General features: G+C 40.2%; 1 protein-coding gene across 2 annotated transcripts in view; it reads right to left on the reverse strand.

Moving 5' to 3' along the window:
- The window catches only part of lpp (LIM domain containing preferred translocation partner in lipoma), a 189,795-nt gene that overhangs the window by 150,293 nt on the left and 13,873 nt on the right, over positions 1-25,629 (reverse strand). For both annotated transcript variants that reach the window (XM_082523210.1, XM_082523211.1), the window contains one exon: positions 10,424-10,468. The gene's annotated coding sequence lies outside the window, so the exon portion shown is untranslated. The remainder of the gene's footprint in view (positions 1-10,423; positions 10,469-25,629) is intronic.

Raw genomic sequence — 25,629 nt, forward strand, 5'->3', positions numbered from 1 at the left:
TTACCGTTTTTGTTTCCTTAAAATCAGTTTACATGATGTATTGATGAAGTTATCTGGTAAGGAACTGTGTGGAGCAAACTCTGGTGTCAAAGGTCACCACAAGGTTAGATCAAGGGAAATCAATTTAACTCGTTAGTGTTTAGTTTCACTCACCACATTCTACCTTTTGTACTTTGTGTCGAGGGACTGCAAAGGAGCCATATTAGCTCATGCAACATCTGCTTTTATCTCGCTGAATTCAGTTGTCTAAATCCACAAAGAGCAGTAAATCTCAAAACAGCAGCACATCAGATGATAACAGCCTGTCCAGAAAGGAAAATCTAAAAGCATTAAAAATACAAATTATTAAACAAATTTTTTCTGCGCGATTCTTTACCCAACACTGGACCACCTCTCCAAATGTTGGGGTTCCCCCCACAAGCCAATTCCCACTTGAACCCCTGCTCAGGACCCACAGAGGAATCGTGTCTGCTACTTTTAAAAAAATGTAAATAACTTTATATACTTCTGTTTGCACAGCTTCTGTGCTGAACAATCACAATCGGTGGGACTTATGCAGCTCTGCCTATGCAGAGTGATAGAGAACCAGCTGTAGAACAAATCCCACTGCAAGGTATTTCACATAACCACTAAAAAGACCTGGAAACACAACTATGAAGCAAATGAAACACATTCTGGATGCTTATCAGATCATTAAAAATCTTGCATGTGTGTCACATGATTTTGGGTGATGCTGATGTCTAATACTATATACCAAGGCCTCAATTTTTTCCATTTCTTACCTACAAAAAAAAGCAGCAGCTTTTTTGTCTGCCCCTCTCTGAGGGCCAGAATAAGCGTATTATTACTAGAAGAATGAAAGTCAGTTAATGAAAGCTGCAGTAGGGAATGAAGCTTCTTGGACCACCTGTTCAACATTTTCATATTCAGTGAAGAAAAGCTCAAGTTCCCACATGAGCTCCTTACCATCTGTTTCAAAAATATATCAAATTTTGATTTTCAACAACAGTGCATGCTTTGCTAAGCACAGACACCTCAGAGCTTATCTTAACGTCTGCTTTTACGATTTGTGAAATTTCTGTGAAACTGTATTCGCTGCTTAATAGAAGTAAAATGACTTAAAAGTGAATTCAGGTGATCTAAAACAATTCAAGCAACAGGTTTGGGGGGGGAAAGTCAGGCTTGCACATCTCCAATGGGATTATAGACGCAGAAGTGTGACTGAAGTACTGATCAATCAATAAACTGCATCTGACTGAAATCAATTACAGCGAAAACCATTAGTGTTATCAGAAGACAGAAACACAAGTTTGATGTGGATGTTAAAGGAGTTCTCAGCAGCTTATCAGAAATAATGCCAACAAAGAGGCAGCTAATCAGGAGATAAAGACAAAGAGATACTGTAGGCCTTAACTAATACACCAAGTGCATACTTAATGAGCAGCAAAAAACTTTGCGACAACACTGAATTAACAACAGGTCTCATCATTTTGATTTGAAACATTTTTGCCTCAAAAACCTCCTTTTGATTGCTTTGGTTGCCTGCAGCCATAGTCACTCACAGTCTACATGTAATACAACGACTTACCTGCACACACTCACGCTTTTCTGGGCTTTAGTGAAACTGGAAACGTGCCAGACCTGGAAACAAAGCTTAAAACAAAGCTGTGCCTTACAGATGCAACCTGCACTTTCCAAAACAATCAAAACAACCAGTGGTCCAGCGCTGTAAACCACACTACGACCAGCTTTTCCCTACGGACTACTTGCAACTACCAGCAATGACTTGCCAACCATTCACATTGTACACACTTTTCCTTAGCAAGCAACTGTTGCCTAAAGTTCACTGAACGGTCTTCTAGGCCTGTGTGAAAGGGGCTTTAGCAATCAATTTAACAGAGATTGCCTTCAGCAACTATTTGCCACTGGTTATGGATTACACATTTAACCCTCGTAACCAGTGGTTTCCAAACAGGGGTAGCCAACCAGCTGTTGGTTTATGGTTTCCAGCCAGTGGTTGGTAGGTGGTTTCCAACAAGTAGTTGCAAGACCAATGTCAACCATTCTCTAGGCTTATGGGCCTTAACGGTTATTAAATGGAATTGTAACTCGTGTATACTAATACTCAAGATTAGGTATGGGTACCGGTATCCGGTATCCGGTACCCATCATGGCTGCTGCTGCCATCATCATGGCAGCAGCCATTCTCCCCTGCGTGAGTAGCTTAATGTTGTTCGTGTGTAATTTACGTTGAGTATGCTCACCACATTATTACATTAATGCATGTAAGGTGAACTAGCAAACACCGTCGTAGTTACATGCGGCTGTCTTCTTGTTTGATGGCAGATACTCCCTTCACCCTGGCTAAAAAGGCTAAAATGACCAAAGAAAAAGTGGAAAACAGCTAAACATGAGAGGTTTTTGGACAAAATTTGTGTTCTCCATTCATTAAGCACTGGTTCGAGCACCGTTTAAGCACCGGCACCGTTTCAAAAGTACCGGTTTGGCACCGGTATCGGATAAAACCTAAATGATACCCACCCTACTCAAGATATGTCACAAAAACATCAACAAAAAACATTTCTTGAGGTCAAAATTACCTTTTTCCTTGACCTCTCTCTCAGTCAGAGCACTTTTGCCAAATTTGAAACACATTTCCACAAAAAGATCACAATCCAAAGAAGGATGTTAACTAGAGATCAGAAAGAGGAATATAGTTGGCCATTTAATTAAATTAAATTCTATTTAATATTATTTATATAGCAACAATTCACAACAGCAATTACCTCAAGGCAATTTATATTATAAGGTAAAGACCCTATAATAATACAGAGAAAAGCCCAGGAATTAGACAAACCCCTATGAGCAAGAACTTGGCAAGAGTGGAAAGGAAGTACTTAACAGGAAGGAACTAATAGAACTAGGCTCGAGGAAGGGCAACCATCTGCCTCCACCCGTTAGAGGTAATGAAAAAAAATATTTTAGAGCACAATTCAAATCTTATTTACACTGTTTCAAATTATTATCCACAAAAGAGTTTTGAAAAATGTATTGTTGTAAAGAACTGAAAATGGTAATTTGTTGAATTTGCAGCATTAGAAGAAAACAAAAATTATTTCAGTTAAAAACATCCTAACAGGCCAAGTTACAGGTTAATATAAGACCCCTTCTTTCATTTAACATTCACAATTCTTGCATCCATTAAATTTGTGAGGTTTTGAACATTTTCTGCTTGAATTTCTTTGCACGATGTTAGAATATTTCTCCCACAGCTGCTGTTTTGATGTAAACTGCCTCTGAACCTCATCGATCTTTTGCTTGAGGATACTGCAAAGGTTCTCAATAGGGGTGAGGTGAGGAAAGGATGGGGGTCACATCATGAGTTTCTATCCTTTCATGCCCACAGCAGCCAATGCCACAGAGGTATTATTTGCAGCATGAGGTGGTGCATTATCATGCATAAAGATAATTTAGCTACGGAAGGCACAGTTCTTTTTGTACCAATGAAGAAAGTGTTCAGTCAGAAACACTACATACTTTGATGAGGTTATTTTCACACCCCTACAGGGGCCTAGCAGCTCTCTCCCCATGATTCAGTCCCAAAACATGACTCCGCCACCGCCTTGCTGATGCCGCAGCCTCGTTGGGACACGCTGGTCATCCACCAACTATCCACTACTCCATCCATCGGGACCATCCAGGGTTACACGGCACTCATCAGTAAACAAGACTGTTTGAAAATAATCTTCATGTATTTCTGGGCCCATTGCAGCTGTTTCTGCTTGTATTTTTTAGAGATGGCCAAATGTCAGGTTTATGCACAACTACACGATCCTACACCTTCAGTTTCATGGGACTCCAGAGGCACCTGTTAACTCAAAAGACACGACGTCGTACTCTCATTCACAGCGCTTTATTCGTTCCGCCATTTTACATACGGACCACAACAACAACACATCGCGGGCAACCGTACTCTCGCGATAAAACAGAAAATAACAAGTTAACAATCTCCCTCTTTCTTAAAAAAATAAAATAAGAGTATAAACACACCCCAGTAAACATTTGTATACACACCCCTGTAAACATTTGTATACATATATGTATATATTTATATAAACAAAAAAAACATTTCAAAAGTGCTTTGCTTTACTTAAAGCATACTATCATTGCACACAATAAACAATGGTACATTTGAATGCAAAGACAACTTTGTAGACAAAGGATTACAGTATCCAGAGTCCTTCATCTAGCGCCTTTAGAAGGGTTAAAGGTGAAACTCCCTTTTTCGTCAGACAATCAGCAAGTTGAGATTTTGAATCTGACCAACAAACCTGTCTGATTTTCTTGGCTTGTATGAGCTCTTTAATGCTGCTCATTTCTAGCCTCAGTCTCTTCTCTGTAACCTGCTTAGTAGACTTGAGTGCATCAAACAAGGAATGATTATCAGTTACACAGATCAAAGGAAGAGCGTTTAGACCAGTGTTACCAGTTGTAAGCTCAGAAAAAAGTGTTGCCAGGAAGACAGCACTGTCTATTCCATCTGACATGGCAAGAGTTTCTCCTGCCAGTGTACTTCTGACCACGCGCCTGATTTTTTTTAGACTGCCAGAAGAGAGGACAAAACTTTCCTCCTTTACCCATAAGGACGATTAATGCCCCTCCTTGAGTACCGCCATCAGGAAGGTTGCCAAATGAAGCATCACTGAAAACAACCAATGCCAGATCCTCACTGTTACCCAAGTGCTGAAACTTAAGAGTCACTTTCTCTGCCTTAAGTTTACGGATAACTTTGTTCACTTCATGAATAGACTGTACAGTTGCATCTTTGATATTAGATCCAAGGCTACATGTGTCAAACATAACATCAGGGCTTGTTTGTTTGGCAACCCACAAAATCTGTCCTATTTTTGACCTGAGTTGCTCACGTTCTGTTTCACTTAAGGGAGCCTCCCTCTGTACAGCCCGTGCTGCTTGTAGCTGAACCGGTTGTAGGTTGTCAATGTAAAGTTGTTGATGCACCTCTATTACATCATTAACTGTACAAATGTCCATACCAACATAAGAAAAGCTGTCATGTTCTTCACGGCCCACAAGGAAGGTAGATTTCAGTACAGGAATGATATGAGTTGCAAAGTGACTTGAACCAGCCCAAAGGAAATCATCAACGTGACATGCAAGCACTCCTGTAACCTCATATTGTTCATTCTGCCAATAGAACACTGCAGGATCAACCTGTGATATTTTACCACCAGTTTTGAGCATAATGTCTTTGACCTTATTGTACCAATAAAGTGAAGCATCTGCAAGTCCATAAACACACTTTTTCAGTTTCCATAGAACATTGTCCTTGCCAGCTTCAGGTGGGGGACGAAGATAGATGTCTCTTGACAGTTGCATTCCCTGCAAGAAGGCAGATTTAATGTCCATTGAATTTACTCTCCACTTGTTTTGACATATCACAGCTAGCACCAGTCTGAGGGACTCAGACGCACATGTTGGAGAGTCTTTCTGTAGTTCTTTAGTATTTACCTCTTCAAACCCCCGTGCCACAAGTCGAGCCTTTGGGACAACACCATTAGTTTCTTTGAGTGTACAGACCCATCTAGTAGACACACATTTTTGACCCAGGTCTTTCACTTCATCAAACACACCATTACTTTGCCAGCTCTCAATCTCCTGCTGCTTAGCAGAATCAAAGGAAATATCTTTTGTTATGAGTACATCTGCATCTCTGTTTTCAGCTTCAGTGCAAAGACCATCAACAAGTGACATGTCTACAGCTTTCTTTTCACCTTCACTACCATCATGCTCAAGATATTGCACATTGTACCAGTTTTTGTATTGCCCTTTTGCTTTTCCCGCTCTGCCTAGCACTCTGGCTGTGTGTTGAACACCGTTGTCTCTGTTGGTAAAAGCAATCAGCTGTCCTGATCTTAACTTTACATTTGCAGAGACATGATCAGTGGGTGTAGAGGGCTCATTGGCAGTTTGTGTGACAGACATGTTTTCTGTAGTGTGTGTGACAGACATGTTTTCTGTAGTGTTAGTTTCTCTGTCAATAGTGATGTCTTCTTCCTCACTAATACTCTGTTCCCCATCGGGTGTGTCAGTGTCATCATTTTCAACTGCGTCTTTGTTGTCATCATCAGTAGTACTGTGTGATATTTGTTTATCTCCAGTCCGTGAATCCACTTTAGTCAATCTTGACTGGTGTACTCTTACAAGAGTCCCCCCATGTCTTACAAATACAACAGTTCCATCCTGTCCAATAACTACACCTGGACCTTTCCACTCTGTACAGTCGACTCGTTTGTAGTATACTTTATCTCCTGCCTCATATTTGTCATCTGTAGGCCTAAGTTGTTTGCGTAGTGCTCTCCTGATCCTTTCTGAACACTCTGCCTCAGTAAATGCTTTTCTGGAAGCATGTAATGCTGAGATATGTTCAGCTACTCTTGCACTTACAGTTGTGCCCTCTAAGGCAGGTGGCTTATCCATCAACACAGAAGGAAGGTTGGGGTTTTGGCCAAACACAAGTTGATGTGGACTATAACCATGTACATTAAGCATACTGTTTTTGGCCATAAGGGCCCAGTCTAGCGCAGTGTGCCAGTCACATCCTCGTTCCTTTTTTACCTTCAGGAGGATTTCTGTAAGTGTCATGTTATGTCTCTCCAGTAGTCCGTTGCTCCAGGGACTATACCCCGCCGTTGTTTTTACCTCAATGTTGAAGTTTTCAGCCATGTCCCGAATGTCTGTGTTGTTGAACTCTCCGCCGTTGTCTGTGTAGAGCCGTCTGGGGGCACCGTGAATACTTATCCAGGTGTGAATGAAGGAGTTGACGATCTCTGCAGCTTTCTTTGTCTTTACGATGCTGCCAGCACTGAAGCGTGTGAAGTGGTCGATGATGTGAAGGTACCACACATTGGGCTCCAGCTCATGTAGATCCATCGCTATTGTCTCATTATACTCAGAAGCCAGGGGTAGACCAACAGCAGGTCTCGGCTTGGTTTTGCAATATTTCTGACAAATGTCACAGTCACGAACTATCTCTTGTAGAATAACTGCACATTGTTTATCTGTATTGCCAGAGCTTTGGATGAGCCTCAATATCCTCTCTGCAGATGCATGACCAAACTGCTTATGAAGTTTCACAAGGACTTTCTGTTTCTCTTTTGTAGACATTTCAGCAGTTACCATGAGAACTTCATTTTCATTGCAGCTTTCTGTAGTATTTTCATCTCTAATGTCCACACAATAGTGTCCCGAACTAGTGAGCTCTAGGGGAACAGGCTGCTTGAACATGACAACACTGTCATTCTCCATGTCTAGAACAGTCCCTGCTTTCTTGAGAGACGTTTTGCTCAGTAGTAGTGGAATGTCAACAGGAACTACTTCACTTTCAATGTCACATTTTGTTTGTCCAATTTTTGCTGGAAGTTTCACTTTTCTGCTGGAATACACTACAATACCATCCCCAAAGCGAAATGGTCTGGAGCTGGGGGTTTCTGATTGCAACAGCTTGTTTACTTGGCCTTGGCTGAGGTCACGCATGTAACTATCTAGCCACTTCTGACCACAAACTGTACGTGTACATGCAGTATCAATAATGGCTGACCCCAGTGCCTCAGTCAGGAAGATTTCAGAGTCTGTTTCAGAGTCTGTCATTGAGGCTTTAGTGTACAAAGTAATGTTACACTCCTCCACTTTCCCATCTTCAGTTAGCTTTACTTGGTCACCATTACGATGAGGACAGTCTTTCGCCCAGTGGTAAGTGCTCTGACAAATAGCACATCTTGTTCGCTTGCCAAACTTGTCAAGTGGGTTGGTACCTTGTAGTGGTTGTCGCTGTCCACTCCGCGACGAAGTACCGTTGTTTCGTTTGTATTTGGGACCTTTTTGTTCCGTAAGGAAAACTGCTTCTTGGTTCAGTTGAATTCCGCTGAAAACTCCAGTTACTTTCCCTCCGAAAATCCGTTTTAGTGCAGACTTCATAGACGCAAACGTTAAGTCCGTGCACGCTGTCAGTGCAAGCTGTCGACTTTTCTCATCAAGACAAGCTGTATCTAGAAGCTTAAATGCTAGCACAGCGTCAGGCAGCGTCATGTTGTACTTTTTCATCCGGTTATAACGCTGTTCAAAGTCTATAATGTAGTCTGCCATGGACACGCTGTGGTTCTTTGCAATGGAGTCAAAACACGAGTAGGCTTCATAAGCGCGGTCTTTCTCTTCTCTCTGAAACACCGCGTCAAGTTTTGCAAGTAGTATTTCCATACCGTCATCTTTGTCTAAATCTTCCGCGGGTATCTCCATGGCCGTTTCTCTGGCTCTTCCCTCGAGGCCCAGCGCCACCGCGAGTGCCTGTTTCTTTTTATCCAGCTCCGTAACCCGTCTCCAGATATTGACTTCATTCTTCCAGCATTCGTATGGCCTGGCTTCATCAAGCTTTGGTGGTACTTTGTAATTGGGAACCATCCTCTGCTACCAATGTTAACTCAAAAGACACGACGTCGTACTCTCATTCACAGCGCTTTATTCGTTCCGCCATTTTACATACGGACCACAACAACAACACATCGCGGGCAACCGTACTCTCGCGATAAAACAGAAAATAACAAGTTAACAGCACCAGCTACTTCAAATACCTGTTCGCTGCTTTGTAATGCCGTTTTAGCAGCTGCTCTCTTAATCCGATGAAGTTGTCTGGCAGAAACCGTCCTCATTATGCCTTTACCTGCACAAACCCTTCTGTGCTCCGAATCAGCCACAAATTCATTCACGGTACGATGATTACGCTAAACTTTTTGTGAAATATCTAATGCTTTCATGCCTTGTCCAAGGCACTGCACTGCATCTGACACTTTTCTGCGACAGGGAGATCCTTTTTCTTTCTGATGTTGTTTGAAATATGTGGCATGCTAGGCTCCCTTTGATTGGGCTCACCTAGCAAACTAATTATGACATCACTAATTATGAATATATCAGTGATCCTAAGAGGCCTGAGACACAATACCGTCATTGAGTTTAACTGGAAAAAAAAAACTGAATATTTATGACGTTAAAATCTTATTTGCATAATAATTTGGAAAGCAGTGAGGTATTCGGTAACTGATGTCCCACGTGAATACTGAATCCTTCGTCATGGAGTCATGTTGTTGTATTTTTATCACCAAAATCTATCAGTTCATTGTTGACATCAAGTGAACTGATGTGAAGAAATTCCCTCAAGACGTGTGTGGTCATGAGGATATACGAGAGAACATCAGATAAAATTCCTGTGGCATAAGAATTTTATCAAACCTTAATATCAGGGTGAAGACTCCTTGCATTAAGGACCCAATGATCAAATTCTACATTGTTTAAACGTACAAAATTAAATTCACACAATTTCAACATTTTCATGCACCTAAAAATTAATTCAACGCAATTGTGCACATTATTAGCAAAAATGAATTCTTTAAAAAAATAATTACATAATGAAGTATGTAGTATGGAGACTGTAACAACACAAAGCATGATGATCTGGATGGGTAAAATTAAGGTAATTTCATAATTTTACTGATGTTTTTATTGCTGTTTACAACACCACAGTGAGTCACGTGACCGTTGTTTTCAGGCTGAAGTAATGCAGTCGAAAGTCACGACATCTATCTATGTAACCTCGCTGTAGATCAGAATCGATCACAAATAAATTCCTATGCAGGGTTTGGCTCAGAGCAGGACAATAGGAGCACACAGGAGCTGAAGGCTTGTGGTCTTTCTGTGTAGTGGAAAACTAGACAAAGTTCCACTTTTTTTTTTTTTTTAAAAGGAGCCCGCTTTTTCCCCACATTTGGTATCTAAAACACATGATCTGTTTTCTCCTCACCGAGGCTAACTAACTAAATTAAGACTGCATCACGGGAACACCCTTAAGCCAATTTTCAATGATGCAAATACCTTGAATAATACACAAGTATCTGTAACTAATAAACAAGAATTTGTTACACATTTATTGAAAAAAACTGCAAATTATTTAATCATAAATGTACATGTTTTAAAATTTCCTACCTCCAAATTTGGTGTACGTGTGACAAACACAGAACTCACCGAGTTACATGTGCATCCTACTTATTCATCACAACATACATCCTGATGTACATCCTGATTATAAAAGAAACAAACAAAGGTAAGATGGCTTTTGGTTCAATGTCTAAACAGGAAAACCAAAAAGGGCCACTCCGCATTAACTACCTCTACCAATCAAGCATCGCATTAGTTTTCCTGTAGATATGCATGTAAGATGCCCGACCTAAAGTATGGTAATAAAAGAAATAAAACCAGACTTTGCATGGAAACACATCCAGCGTTCATGGAAGCCTGTCTGGTCCGTGAACACATTAGAAGAGGAGGAAGAGGAGTTAAAATTAGGTCGGGTACTTACCCAAATTTGACACAAAGTGATGGCGGGGGCTACAGGATCAGACACCTGAAAAAACAACAAACACCTCATAAATAAAAACAAGTTTGTCGCAAATAATAAATAATCATTTCAAGAAGAAAAGATCTGAAGAAATAAACTGAAATGGTCCAATTTTGAATCCATCCACATCGCCTTTCATGCAGCTGTTTACTTTTAAAAAGTTGGCATTAAAGTCTCTCTCTAACTCCTCAAGTTAAACGCTAACTTTTGACTGCAGGGGATAAATTCAAAAATGATAATTGTGACTGAAATTTCTATTTCTGGTGTTGTGAATGTCCTACATTCTGTTTAGATGCAGGTAAGGGTGGGGGTGGAATGATTTTTGTCTCCAGGGCCCAAAGATGTGTATTTCTCTTGCTGAGGAATGCTTTTGTTCTGATAAATTGACAGTGTCAGTTTCCCACATTGCCACAGTGTGGCATATACTATAGGGAGCAGTAGTGGGAACACAGATGCTACATACGATTGGCGTCAGTCAATGTGACAGTTCTTGTTTTTTCTTTCCTTTTGAAGGAGGGGAGGGGGGCTATTTTTCTAAATCTGAACTTCCAAGTCGAGGAAGCAGGAAGGAACAGGAATTAATACACCTACACTCCCCTTTTCCCTTCAGAATGGCAAAAATCTCTTTGTACTCGCATCATAATTACTGGTGGGCGCCAGTTTGGGAATCGTTATCCATGCCTCCTTCACACTTACTTTTTCTGTTTTTGCAAGTATTGTAGCGTGTTTTGAGAACAAGCAATTGACAACTAGGTCTTTTCTCAACCTCACTCCAGTTTCTGTACGCCGTCTTAATGTTAAGGAACGGGTATTGCTTGAAGTGGCGTTCCTTGTTCTAGCATATGCTTCCTATTTTGAGATTTTTTTTTTTTTTTTTTGCAGCCGGGCGTGGATGGAAAGTAACCAGCAGATGAGGTGCTGAGGACGTTTCTCCAGGGAAATAATGTTGATGAACAAGCTCTATTTTGGAGTCTTTCCATGCAGTCTGACAATCTGAGCCTATTCAAAATGCAAACAAAAGTACTCAGTAATTTTATCCCCCAAAATGTTTTACTTTTCACTTTTAATTAGGAGTTTTACTGCTGAGCACCTTGGTATATTTTATAAAAAACAACCCCCCCACCCCCACCCCATACACACATTATCATCAACTAAACTTGCATGCTTTATATTTATGAAAACCTTCCACCAGAAGGGAAAATAAACATGACAAACTGCAACTACTTCATAATAATATGTAATAATATATGTGAAATAATGGATGTCTGCTGCATGTTTTAGTTCATATTTATGAAACTTTCCACATTAAAAAGAAGCTCACATGGTAAAAAAAATTATTTAACCAACTTTGCGTCTAGCAATGTATAAGTATTACCATTAGACATCAAGCAAGAGTGAAATATTTGATGGGATGTTAAAGAAAAACAAAAAAACTAATGCTGTGAGTACAATTTCACGAATTCTCAACAAGGACATTAAAAAAAAAAATTCAAATGAAAAAATTCCTTTAAAAAAAAAAAAACAAATCAAAAACCTGCTGACTGATTTTGACAGATGTGAAAATATTCTACCAATCATCCAACCCCAGTCGCTAACAAAAAAGCAGACAATCAGTCATTTAAATATCAATCCACAAAATTGTGTATTACAAAGGTATTTTCCAATATTTCCTTCTAATTTATCTGCTGAAGTACTGACGCACGTGTGAGCTAGCCTTCTGTCACCGTGCCAGTGCAAAGAATTCATCTGTTGTTCTCGAATCTTTGAGCTGCATGCCGACAGAATGTTTCAGAGCTCACCGCCCTGACCTATTTTCTTCTACAGATACCAAACAATGAATGAATGGCCACTCTCTTATAACACCATCTTCAGCTTTTCTCCTCCAAGTATCCCCATCAAGGCCACCCTTTTCACACACACACACACACACACACACACACCAACTACTGTGCTATCTGCACACGCAATGTTGACTGTGAAAGTAACAGCTAACTTGGGACCTTATTAAGTGTTTAGAAAATATTCCTCACTTCCTGTTTGCTTGTCTTACCATCAACTTAAGTTGCGTGCCACTGCTTTGTGGTTTGGATTCTTTATTTATACCTTTATTTACCCAGGGTGGTTTAGCAAGTGCTAATATTATTTTTCTGCAGCTCGACACACACACACACACACACACACACACACACACACACACACACACACACACAAAGCTTACAGGAGTGTGTGTGTAACACAAACAGACTTTTGAGGCTACATCCAGATTTCCTGAGGTAAAAAAAAAGAGAGAACCTGGACTAGCGTTAGCGCCAACGTCTGACCAATGGCTGTGAAGGCTTTCCTGAGTAGTAGAGGGCCTGAGACCTGGGCACTAAATTTGATTGATCTTTGAGTGTCTGAGTCCAGCACGTTCTGTGCTCAGACATCTGGGGAAATGTCCAGCTGAGCAGAAAATGTGATCTGGCCAGAAATCGTGGAAAACACGGGATAGAGTTGCTCACGGGTGTGTGTGCGCGTTGCCGTCCGTTGCCAACCTTGGCCAACTCAGAGAATTTAAAGCAACGTTAGAGTGAACGAGCTCTGTGCCTGTAAGGCAGCAGTAGGAAACAGCAGCTGTTCCAAATCTGTACAAGAAGAAATTTTTTAAAACTACTCTCAAACTTTTACGGTTTCCCAAACATTGTATTCATGATGGGGCTGGGAATGGGGGGTGGGGATATATATGTGTGCACACATTCTTAAATTAATTATTAAACCTATTTTATAGGATTTATTTCTTTAAATCTACTAAGTACCTTTTGATTTGATTTTAATTTTTAAAGTGTCTCTGTGGTGACCTACCTTGAAAACATAACACATGACAGGAAACACCAGGAGTAGTTTGTTTGGTGAAACTAGCTTTCAAAATAAAAGTGAGTCAATCTGGGATTGAATGGTTGAATTTCTCTCTCTCTCTCTCTCTCTCTCTCTCTCTCTCTCTCTCTCAAAAGGATTAATTGCTAATGTGTGTCCCCTTTTGTAAAGTTAGTTTTGATTTTTCTCTAAGCTCTAGTTTTTCTCACACTTAGTTATATTCTTTCACCTGAGTAAAATTATGTGTGGGAAAGACTATTTTCCTAAAGTCTACATTAACAACGTGCACACAAGTCTCATGATATTCAAAAGTGAGGCTTTCAGGTCATGACTACTATACATGGTTATGAGCTAGAATAAGACCTAATTTGGTCTAATTTGGCAGCTTTCACCTATTTTGTGTCTAACACAGAGACAGTCTAACAGAAATGTTGTGCCAGTGCTGACAGAGATTTCACTCAGCTACACTGGAAGAAGCTCACCGTTAATCCCGAGCAGATAACTTATCAAGCACATTTTTCTAATCTCAGGCATATATGACTCATATTTTTTCTTTTCCAAAATAACTGTTAGAACTGTAAGAAAACACCTGCTTTCAGACATAATCCTAATTTTAAAAAACAAATAACAAAACAAAGAAAAAAATTAATGCTCACACAATTACAAAGCTCTAAAAGGAAAAATAGAGTGATTGTGTGTGGCAGTTGTTTAAACACTTCACTTTCATGAAAAGTAAAAAGAATACCTGCTGTACATTATGGCACAAAGGCTTAGCTACCGATAACACATTTTTATCCGATATATGTTGATATATTCTACAAATAAACACAGACAAGTGGAAGAAGATGGATTGAAGGCACAATAAAAAAAACAACCTTTTTTGAACTACAATTCCCAGAATGCCCTGGAAGATGCAATTTGTGTTATTGTTCATTTTTTGTTCATTGTTCAATTTATTTCATTAAAAAGTGTCAACTAGCTTTTTTCAGTAGATCTTGTTTTCACTGTGAGAGTATATGAGGCAACTTTAACCGAACACCGCCGATTCTAAAGTAAAAATAAAAGTTATGAATTTAAAGGGACGACTTTTTTTTTCAGATTTCAGTAGGTTTATATGTCAACAATGTTAACCATGGAAAGTTTACATCATACTACATCTAAAAATATGTGCATTATTGATTTTTTTTTTATGAGATATGACTCTGTCAAGTAAAGTGCAGCAAAGAGGTGGGAAAGAAAATGTCATGTTGTCCATGACCTCTGAATTACACCGTGCGATGCTACATCGATCTCTGGCAAACTACAGCAACAGCAGCATGCACCTGTCACTGTTACCGCACATCACATCTCAACTCAATTTAGCACAATTACTACTTAGGCATGATGGGGGGCACAGGGACATTTGGGGAGTTAGTATCTGCTGGGCCATGGTCCTCATCGGCAAGATGCGTGTAGATGCCAATAGGGGCGCAAAGAAGCCCAGGTGGCAGCAGATTTGGTCCCTCGGGAGACCTGCACATCAGCGACAGGAAAAGAGTCCCAAGGTGCCAAAAATAAACCGGGTTAGAAACCACAGTTAATGATTCTTCCACAAGTTGAACTATGAGATTCCTTTATGATCTTTACTTCTTCCAGATCAATTTTGATTACCAGAGGTTGGGCTTTTAGGTTGGGGCAAAGATCCACCACTGTGAAGGAAAGGGGTGCACTTGACTTATAAAAAGCATTTTGGACTAACTGCAAGCTATGGAGAGATGAGTGTTGAAGACCCATAAAAAAAGGGAATTGCAGTAGTCTAGCCTTGAGGTGATGAAGGCATCAATGCGTTTTTCTAGGTCTTTAGTAAGAAGATAAGGCTCCACTTTGGCAATTTCATGTAACTGATAAAAACTGGACATTTGCTTCTCCAATTTAAAAGAGCTATCTAAAAACACTCAGAGATTTCTTACAGTGTTGGAATGATGACAAGTTATCCAAAAGGGCATGAGTTCCTGAAACAATACAATTATGTGTTGACCGTTTTTTAACATCATGCACAGTTAAGCAGAGGCAGCACTGGGACGGAGACATCCAGTTTCAAGTGGAAGTAAATTTGGATGTCATCAGGATAACAGTGAAAGGGAATGTTGTATTTCCTGAAAATAGATCCCAAAGGCAGCGTTATAAAGATAACAGAGTTGGACCCAAAACAGACCCCTGTGGCAAAAATGGTGACTATTCCACTTTCAAAGATACTGGCAGCAGCCAGTAATACCTCTTTCTTTACTTTTTGCTTAATTTTGTAGTGCTCCAGTACTTTCTGCCGTGACAAAAAATTTCTCACGTGTGGGACTAATAAAGGTTTATCTTATCTTATAGAGGTTTATTTCTCAGCCACCTAAGTAGATGCACCTGTTGTATGAATTTCAAAATCTTATGTCGTCTTATTTGAGTTATTACATTCACAAGATTTTCAGAAAACTTGGCCTTTGACCCTTTGACCTTGAGGTCGAGGTCACCAATATTCAAACTTGAAGGTTTTTAGTAGATACAGGTCTGGTATCAATTTGAAGCTCCCACATCACTTCTTTCTTGAGTTATCACACTCACAAACGTGGGTGCCTGCCTGCTCAGCTGACAGGATGACGACAATACCCATCAGTCTTTTATCACTGAGGGGTAAAAACCATAACCATCTGTACATAAAATAAGCGTTTTGTAATGGAAAAAAGAAAGGTTTTTAAAAAGGTTTTACTGCTTATTTTGGCTGCTTATTGTCATTTGTTTACAAGAACAAAATTATTATTCAAATAAAACCACTTGGTATAGCTCAGCAGGTTGTGAAAGCAGGCACCCGGCTTCCAGTCCATGTGGGCCATGTACTGCATGTCATTCCTGACTCTCTCCCCCTGCTTACCTGTGTACTCCACTGTACTGTCACCTAGTACTACTCTGAACTCTCCTTCAACTCTGCTGTAGTTTGAAAACCTCTTTCTTAGCTAGGCAGTAACAAAGCTGCACTAATAAATTAAAGAGACATGGGCAAAGAAATGTGCAATCTTTTTTTGATAGCAACTTAATAAAATGAGGCAATTTCACTCAATGCCACATCCATTATGATAACTTAGGTTGAAGTATTTTCCAAGGAAAAAAGACAATGAGCTAAATGCTAAAATTATCAAAGCCATTAGCTGTTCAGATAGACCACTTTCCTATCAAACAGAACTGATCATCCAAGTACATTAGACCATTTACACAATTCTAAAGAGCCACAATCTGTCAAAGAAAAGTAATTTAGGTCCTGAAAAGCTCTTTTTTTTCCCCATCAGGTTACGACAGATAGAATTAAAAGAGTTTAAAAACACTGTACACGCATCACCTTTGTTCTAACCTTCAACTCCAAGCTGCATTCAGGACCACTTTGCTGTTTTTAACGGGGTATGTGATGTTTGTGAATGCTCACGTTGCACAGCTGACCCAAACTTGTCAAACAGATCTGCCAGGTCTGAAGCTGGGTCCATTTCCTCTGTGGACACATGCTTTCTAAGTGCTCCTACAACGGACAACTTGATTGGGCCTTAATGTTTACAGCCCGAAAAGGTAGACCAAAGCAATGAAAAATACATATCCCTGTAAACACCTTGCCCTTTTTCCTGGGCTTTATGGTGTATTTATAACCACTTCTTTCCAGCACTAGAGCAAAGTGAAAGCCATGTTCAGATTAAATTAGCGCACGGCACCCTTTTCTGAACTAGGCACAGTTCAGGACCAGTGGGCTTGCACGAATAGGCCCGAGGGCAGACTCAAGTGCAGGGAAAATAACCTCGATAAGGAAACAAGTGGCTTCTTTGCTCTATACCTGACATGTTAACCACTCGTGAGAGCTTCACGTGGACCAAAAAAATAAGACTACAGACTTCAGCTCCAGGTTTGAATTTGTAATTGCACATTTTGTGGTATAATTACATAAAGGTTCACTGATAGAATTCAAAAATACAAACCTTTTGCTGGGTCCTTGAAGAGTAAACAAAATGTACCAGGAAAAATACAACGCGAGCTGTCTACAACAGATTACTGTCCCACTTCCTGTTTAACATTAACTGCATTTGTCATATTTGTGCGGACACACAATGTTCCTGTGCAATTACAGATTACTGCCAACATCATCAGACTAAACTGTGATCTTGTTTACAGCCTTTATGACTTTAACTGCTTGTCCTTGTAACCCAGTTCGACTTTTGTTTAGTGAGCTTGTCACTTCCTTTGATCTCGGCAATAAAGGTGCACAAATGAGGGGAGCTGCATCTGCAGCTCGGAGTTGCAGAAGTAAAAGTAAAACACTTCTGGTGTGCGAGTGTGTTTTGAAACATCAATGAGGTCAGCACATTGTCAACAGTTGCCCTTCCACAACACTAGATGGTCCACTTCAGACTCCTCCTCACTGACGAAAACGGTCTCTTTGATTTAGGCGAGGGTGGGACAGACAACACCCGCTTGCTCACTGCGAGTTAAACGGGTCTTTGCCTTCCTCTGCACGGACTTTGTGCTACGGAGCCGGCAGGTTAAAAATTGTTTGTGCTCATGTCAGTCTGCATCACTTGCAAATTCACATGCACACGCTGTTCGTTCACACTGAGATTTTCTTTAAGGAATTTTGGTCACACCTGTATATAAGTGCATCTTCGGGTACAGACACATTCTAAAGTCTCAGAGTTTTCTGGATAGTTCTACTCTGCTTTCGGGAATTTTCCACACCTGTCCACAGGTTGCCCCCACCAAGTTTTACCTAATCCCCCCACCTGCCTAGCCTGTTTAATATTGCCTTGCAGGGACCAGCCTTTCCCAGCTTTCTGTTACCTGTATATGTTGTTTGCCTACTAACTGGTTTGTTCTCCTGATTATACCTGCATGTTTCAAACAGAAACCCTAGACGCTGAATATAATAACAACCATGCTGCATATGGAAAACTGCATCTCTGCACGTCCCTCCCTCCTGTTCCCTACTTGCCCCTACAAACCAGTCCCAAGTCCACCATCACAGACTCTCAGACTTTTACATGCGTCTCTGATAAATCTGTGAGGGCTCAGAGCTGTCCCAATGAGAAAATCTGTGGAGCTGGAGGGCTCTCTCAAAGACCTTTTAAAACCAATATGTTCAGTAAAACCACATGTAAATATACATAACACAAAAACACTAGATTTGCTTCATGCAAAGTAGAGCGTTTGCTAAGATCTGATGTTTTATGTCAAAGCAGTTCACACACTGAAATGTTGATCCACTGATTTGCTGTAAGGTGTGAGGCCTCAGTGACAAAGGGAAAAAATCTCACACCATTTGCTTTGGTTGCAGGTAGATTGCCACAATCGCCTGTATTTTACACTGAAATGTCTGCAAAACACTAACCACGGAGCAGCAGTGAAACATGAAAAATGTGACACAAACCACAAATGCAGAACATTCACCTTCAAAATAACAGTTATAACAAACACATTTCAAAAGGTGAAACTTCTACTTTGAAGGCAAATGACTTTTATTTCCTGTTTGTGTAGCACTGGTCACTTTCGAACCACTAGTAGTTTGTAGTTTGTGAGTGTTTGCAAGCAAACAGAGTGACAGGTCTTCTATACTAACTACAGACAAGCATAGCAATGTGCTAAAGCAATCACAAGCAGGATTTCGGTGCTGCACCACATAATCCACTGTGACCAATGTTACGCAAGCAATTACCAACAAACTCCAGCAACCAGTTGCCAAACAGCCACGGAAACACATTTTTCTCTGCAACTACTGGTTGCCGGGGGGATGCCAACTGGTCTCCAAGCCGTGTGACTGATGCCTAAGTAAAAGGGATTAGACGAGACCTAAATAATGAGGGCTCTCAAAAACTTACGTGGCATTTACACATCAACACAGCTATTTGGAGACACCATGGACAAGTAGTCTTTCCTGTTCACCTGAATGTCACATGTATAGTTGGTGGGCTGTAATATGCAGTCTAAGTGGCGAGACTATGGAGCCACAAAAAAGGCATGCATGCAGATGTCTGTTCAGAGCCACACTGAGCGAAGAGGATGCTAGAGGAAACCAGAACACAGCTATTCCTGTTTATAGGTTACAAAAACATCTTCTTCAATGTTAGATCATAAAAGACTGGCTTATGAGTGACAGCCAGGATCAGTTTCTCCTCCAAAATCGTTGCCAGTATCGATATCATAAATCCCAGCCTTCTTATTTTTGATGAGTCAGTCAGGGAGAAGTGACAGTGATGAGTGCTGTGCTGATCCAAATATTTAGAGTAGCTGAGAGCACTGTGAGAATCACACAAAAAAAAACAAACAAACACTGAAAGCATTTGTGTGTCATCGGCTTCAAAGGATTTGTAAATAAAAAGGAAAAATGCTGCCTGACCATACAACCGTGCGATGAGAGCCACAAGCAGCTAAATGATGTCAAAAAACTGGCACAATAGCAACCTGAGAAGCAAACAGTAAGGGCCAGACAGTGCTGGCTTTCAGTGATGGGACTTTTTAAAATAAGAGGGAAATTTTCATAATATATCAAAAAATGACTGAATGTTTGGGGGGGGGGGGAATTTAGATGAGTCATCAAATGTTCTAGGTCAGCTTGTACTACACCTCCATGGTCCATCAAATTACAAACACTGGTGTCATATTCACTGTTTTTAAACCTTTGTCCTCTTAACTGCTCTGAAAGAAGTGGGAAGAGTTTTTTCTGTGTCAACAGAGAAACCCTGTCCCTTCTCACTGTTCAACCACACGAGACTAACGTTCCACAAAGGAGACGGAAAAAAAAAAAAGTTTAGTTGTAAACAAATACTGATGTCTCATCATATTTATTAAAACCAAAACTTGAAAATAACCATTTTTCTTAGAGATAAACTCTAGATACTAGAAAAATGCCCAAGGCTTATTTCGCAACACTTTAATCATCAGCATCAGAAAAAAGTTGCATTTACACAGACTAGAGCTCGAGGCCAACAAGTGCAATCCCTGAAAAGTGGCAAAACAAATTTAGGGCTTTGGTTAATATGGCTCTTTTTAATTTGATCCTTCTACAACAAATGAAAGTTGGGCCAGCAGAGGGTTTTAAGAGATTAGGGAATACTTCTAATGTACTGGATCTGTCTGATGATAACAAAAGTGACCTCAGACCTGACACAGAAGGCCCCCTTTCACCCTGAGCTTAAACCTATCAGGGAGCTTAAAACAACAACAAAGCCATATTACGTGAAAGCGCTCTATGTGAGCGCCGTGGGAGGCCACACGTTGTTACCAAACTCGCATTGCACGCAGCAGTATATAATGTAAAATTGGATAATCCATTAACCAAGCGGATTCTAGGCCAACTCACTAAGACCTAGAGCATACCCTTTGACCCCTCATGTATTATATCTGACATGTGAATGGTGCAAGTAAATGCAAATGTGGACCCACAGAGACGCTTTCTCTTTATGTTATACGTGGAAGTTCCCTCTACCTCTTCCCAAATACTTGTAATAGCATTAAAGGTACTTTAGAGTCTGAACCTTGTTGCGTTACTGCTCTTATTTCTGCGGATAAATGCTTTCCATTTAGTTAAGCCATGGCATTTTATTATACATTTATTTTAAATGTATATGTTTGTTGCTATATCGTTTTTCAGAATCCAATAAAGCTCAATCAGTATTATTACCAGACAAAATAAAGAATTACCATTGAGGTGATTTTTAAATACACAGCAAAGGTCACTTTCTAGATGCCATTTCTTCTTTCTTTTATTTATTCATTTTTTTAACTGGATTGTTGGACTAGAACTTCAAAGTGAGCTTGTTAAAATGTTTAAACTAGTGCTGTCAACGTTAATCTCGTTAAAATGATGTTAACACCATAACCGCATTAACGCGGCAAATCTCCGTTAGCGAGTTAGCGCGGATCGCCTCGTGCGTGGGGCTGCACGGCGTCAACGCGTTAGCGTGGTTAGCTCGTCAACACATTAGCACGGTTAGCTCGCCAATGCGTTAGCCCGGTTAGCTTGTCAACGCATTAGCGTGGTTAGCTCATTAGCGCTGTGCAGCCCCATGCACAGGGCAATCTGCGATAACTCGCTAACGGTGATTTGCCGCGTTAATGTGGTTATGATGTTAACGTCATTTTAAGGAGATTAACGCTGACAGCACTAGTTTAAATAGTATTAAAATTTTCATATTCTACAATATCTACACACACAAAAAAAATAGTACACTGAGGAAATTAAGGCCATTAAGTTTGGCTTTGAACGATTATGAAATTGGATACTAGGTAGCATTTTATTTCTAGCTAGGGAGTTTATTGTTGTCTTTCTGTTTGATTTTACATAACTTATGAGACTTTATTCTCTGCAGATTTTAATGTTAATAATTTTACAGTAAATAAATGTCATTGTTTGCTATATCTGAAAGTCCTTCAGCAGGATTTTTTTCTCTAGGATGTGTTTGTTTGGATCCATATCATGGAGAGATCTTCATGTTCCCACGGATGTCAGGTAAAGGTCATCTCAACAGTTGACAACCAGTCATCTATTCACTCAGATGCTTTCAGGCTCTTTTACAAATTTCTCACATTTCTTTTCTTGAAAACAATAATAAACAATTACATCTGTAAAACTTTTATGATTCTGCTAGGACAACAACACTCATTACGGGTTTGTCTAGCTTTAGCAGACACTCACGTTTCCAATCTGTCAAAGCTGTGCTGTCAAAGCAAACATCCTTTTCAGCTGATAGAGCTTTGTTTGCTTCAAACAAACACCTCATATCTGTTGCAAATAGGGGAAAACCCTGTTTGCAAAAGATATGGCCTGAAATCTAAGTACATCAGTTCCTGAAAAGAAGCTACCACGCTAACACGAATAAGCCCCAAATCACAAGTCAAAATCAGAAGATATATTTGCTTAATCCCAAAACATTACATACAAGTACCACAAAATGGCCTTGAGGGTAACGAATAACCTGTCACGCCTCCGTTTTGCATACACAGCCTGTTTCTTGCAGATACAGAAAACTGAAGTCGTGATGTACGGGTGCATCGGGGACAAATGCGAGGTTACGTGAAGACTCAGTCCCAGGTGTGAGCCGGTGGAGTGGAGACAGTGGCTTCCAGTCAGGATAATGATTTGGGTCAGTAGGTAACTACGTTCCTGGACCACGGGGGACTTGTTGCCAATTAATCCTGCCAATGAGCCAAGTGGGCACTGGAGACTGATAAATGCAGCTCTTTCAAGGAGTGATGGGGTAAAACTTCAACTGCTGACACCACAGTCAGAGTTAAAATGACACAGTAAGATTAGGAATTGTACCAAGCCTGACGTAATGGAAAACCACAACTCTTCCCAGTCAATTAAGCATTGTAAACACTGCCTTAACTTCTCAAACACTGGCAGAGAGCACTGAAATCCACTCCAAACACAAAACTCTGAAACATCAGGTTTTACCAACCACTTCCTCTCGTGTCTACAGTTCCTCCTCGACTTTAAATCAACCTCAAAAGAGAGGTTTATGCTATGGTATTTCCCCCAGTCTCATTGACTTTATGAGAACAAAAGGCAACTTCTGGGCAACAACAGACTTTTACACACACACAAAAAAAAAAAGTTCCAAAATGTATGAGTCTGAATCTGGTTAAAGTTTCAGGTCATTTACAGTGCTAATAATAAGCGTTTCAAATCGCTTGGTTTCACAGCATACAAAGGTAAAATCTGAATTCTTCGTCCTGTCATCATTTCAATCTGTTTTATGTTTTGGAGTTGAAATGTTCTGGCACCTCATTAACAGCCCCGTGTTTTGCCAACTGCATGCTTCAGTAATTTGATGGTCTTTAGAGGCCAGCATCTGTCACTGCGTGCCAAGCAAGTGTAAAGTGTCCCATTAGCCTCGAGCTTCTGTCTAATCTGAGATTAATCATTTAGTGGCATCTGATCCTAAACGATTGGGGCACCTCTCGTCCTTTACTGTGTGAAATATTTACTGTTATGACGATGGCTCCTCTCCACGAAAAATCTAATCGGGACTTCTCACCTCAACTTGCTCAGAAACAAAAACTTGTTCTGTTGCGCTGCAATGCGCAGAAATTCTCCCACATTTTATGAATATTTTCTGAGCTGCAGGCCCTTGAAGTAGACGAGGAGGGGGCAGGAGGTTAAGATTTAATGCTCTTTAATTCATGTCATTCTTTCCAGCACGTTTTCAGCCTTCATCACCCCCTTTGGGAATCAAGATGAATCATATGAGTATCATGACCATCACTTATATATGTGAATAAGATTAATGACATCTGTCTATTATATAGGCACCAGTGTTTTTATGTTCCATTTTACCACCCTAAGCTACACTTGCTTAAAGTCTTATTATAAGACTAATAGAAACAGTTTTCATACAAAAGGAATCATGGCTAGAAAAAGAGTCTTGCTCAGACGTGCCAGAGAAAATATGAATTAAAGGCTGATGTTGACGTCTGAAACTGGACTCAAGAAAACATTTTAGGAAAGAGGAACTTCCGTGGGAACCCTTTCAGGAACTTCATAGTTTGATCAAAAAAAAATTTGTTTTTTTTACTGGTTCATGCCTCCATAAAAAAGTCCCTGCTCCTCAGCGAGTCCCTTTTGTGTTCCAGAAACTGAGAAAGTATAAACCAGTAGGAAAAATCAATAGAACAAAAGATGGGAATTTCAAAAACAAAGGGCAGCAAGAGCACGAGAGGGAATCTGACATTGTTTTGTTCTACTCAAGCAGAAAACAGCGCCTTTAAAAGAAAAAAAACCCAAGTAGTTTCAATAAATCATTTTAGAGATGGGCCTCCCTTCTTTCCTTTCAGCTCGCCCTGATGGGTCAAATTTTGGAGTTTTCTGTATTTATAAGCCCTAAATTGCTTCTTTTTTCCCCCCTTTTTCTTCTCTTTCAAATGTTTTTTGTAAATGATCAATTAAAAGTACCAACATATATTGAGCTTCTTTTATATGGTAATATTTACCTCTGAAAAAGGAAGATCCTGTCAAAGATGGCAGTTGGCCCAACATAGAATTGATGACTTTTCTGAGTCAACCTGGATCAGTATGAAGAGATTTTAGGATAGAATCGTTTACCAGTAAAACTGGACTCGTTTAAGTTGGAATAAATATCCGATTTAAATAAGGACACATCATGGTGATGTTCTAAATATCAAGCTAATCTGGGTCCAGTTTTCCTCCTGCATGGTGTGCAGTGAATTTTCAGTTTAGGTAGAGGTAGAGGTATGCACACACTGACCGCTCTTGTTCTAAATTTATAGGCAAACTAAATCTAACAAATTGCGGAAAAATCCAAACTTGAACTTAAGAGAACACAATTCATGGCCACAGGCCTCGGGAGCCGAGAGTTCACTGGCAGCGTACGGAGGGAAAGTCTGAGCTCTACAACAAAACTGAAACACAGTAAATTTAAGCAAAAGTTGGAGACTCGATTATTATGAAATATGTCGGCGTATGCCTGGCCCAGACAAGTCAACACAAATCTGACAACTTGCCAAACAAGAAGGTGGATCACAACAGTAAGCGCAGGGTGCGGGCCTCGTTTTGCAATGGAAACGCAGACAATTAATGCAGGCAAAGTGTTGAGGAAAACCTACTTCAAAGGGCCAAAGACCTTAAACTGAGGTGATGATTGGTGTTCAAACATGATAAAGGCCACCAGCATGCTGCCAAATCAACAATAAAATGAGGGGTGCGGCCAAAGCTTTGACTTGTCCTGAAAAATAATGCATCGGAGATTGTTTATTGACTCACTCTATCCAGCACGAGTGCGAGAGAAAGAAAATTCAGCCTCAGCTGCGAGGAAAACCCCTAAATCAAGATGCCCAGCCACACACATTCTGACATATGAATAAAGATTTGCGTATTTTGATTTTCCTCAAAAAGCACAAGTTCCAAAGCTTGACTAATTCCTGAATATGTCACGTCCATCATCTCTGATGCCACAGGAGAAAACAGGAGCCGCACCAAACGTGTGAGTTTGATCTGCACTCTAAAGGTCTAAGCAGCACAGGAAAATGGCTGTAAAGAAAACATCATTAGTTACAGAGTAAACAGGAGTTCAACAGAAAAACAGAAAGCAATCAAACCCTAAAGTGATTCTCGTTAATAGGAAAGATAATCTCCTCCACTTTAGCTTGATTCTCCTCAACTCAGCTGGTTCCTCAGTGTAATTGCTCCTGTTAATCATGCCTTAATTTGTTGACGAGATTCATTTGGAAGACTTGACTTTAGAGAAAGAAAAAAAAACTACACGCAATCTCCTCCAATCTGGGTGCGCCAGCATCTTGAAATT

Source organism: Aulonocara stuartgranti, assembly GCF_965226115.1.
Source record: "Aulonocara stuartgranti genome assembly, chromosome: 23".
Taxonomy (NCBI): Eukaryota; Metazoa; Chordata; class Actinopteri; order Cichliformes; family Cichlidae; genus Aulonocara; species Aulonocara stuartgranti.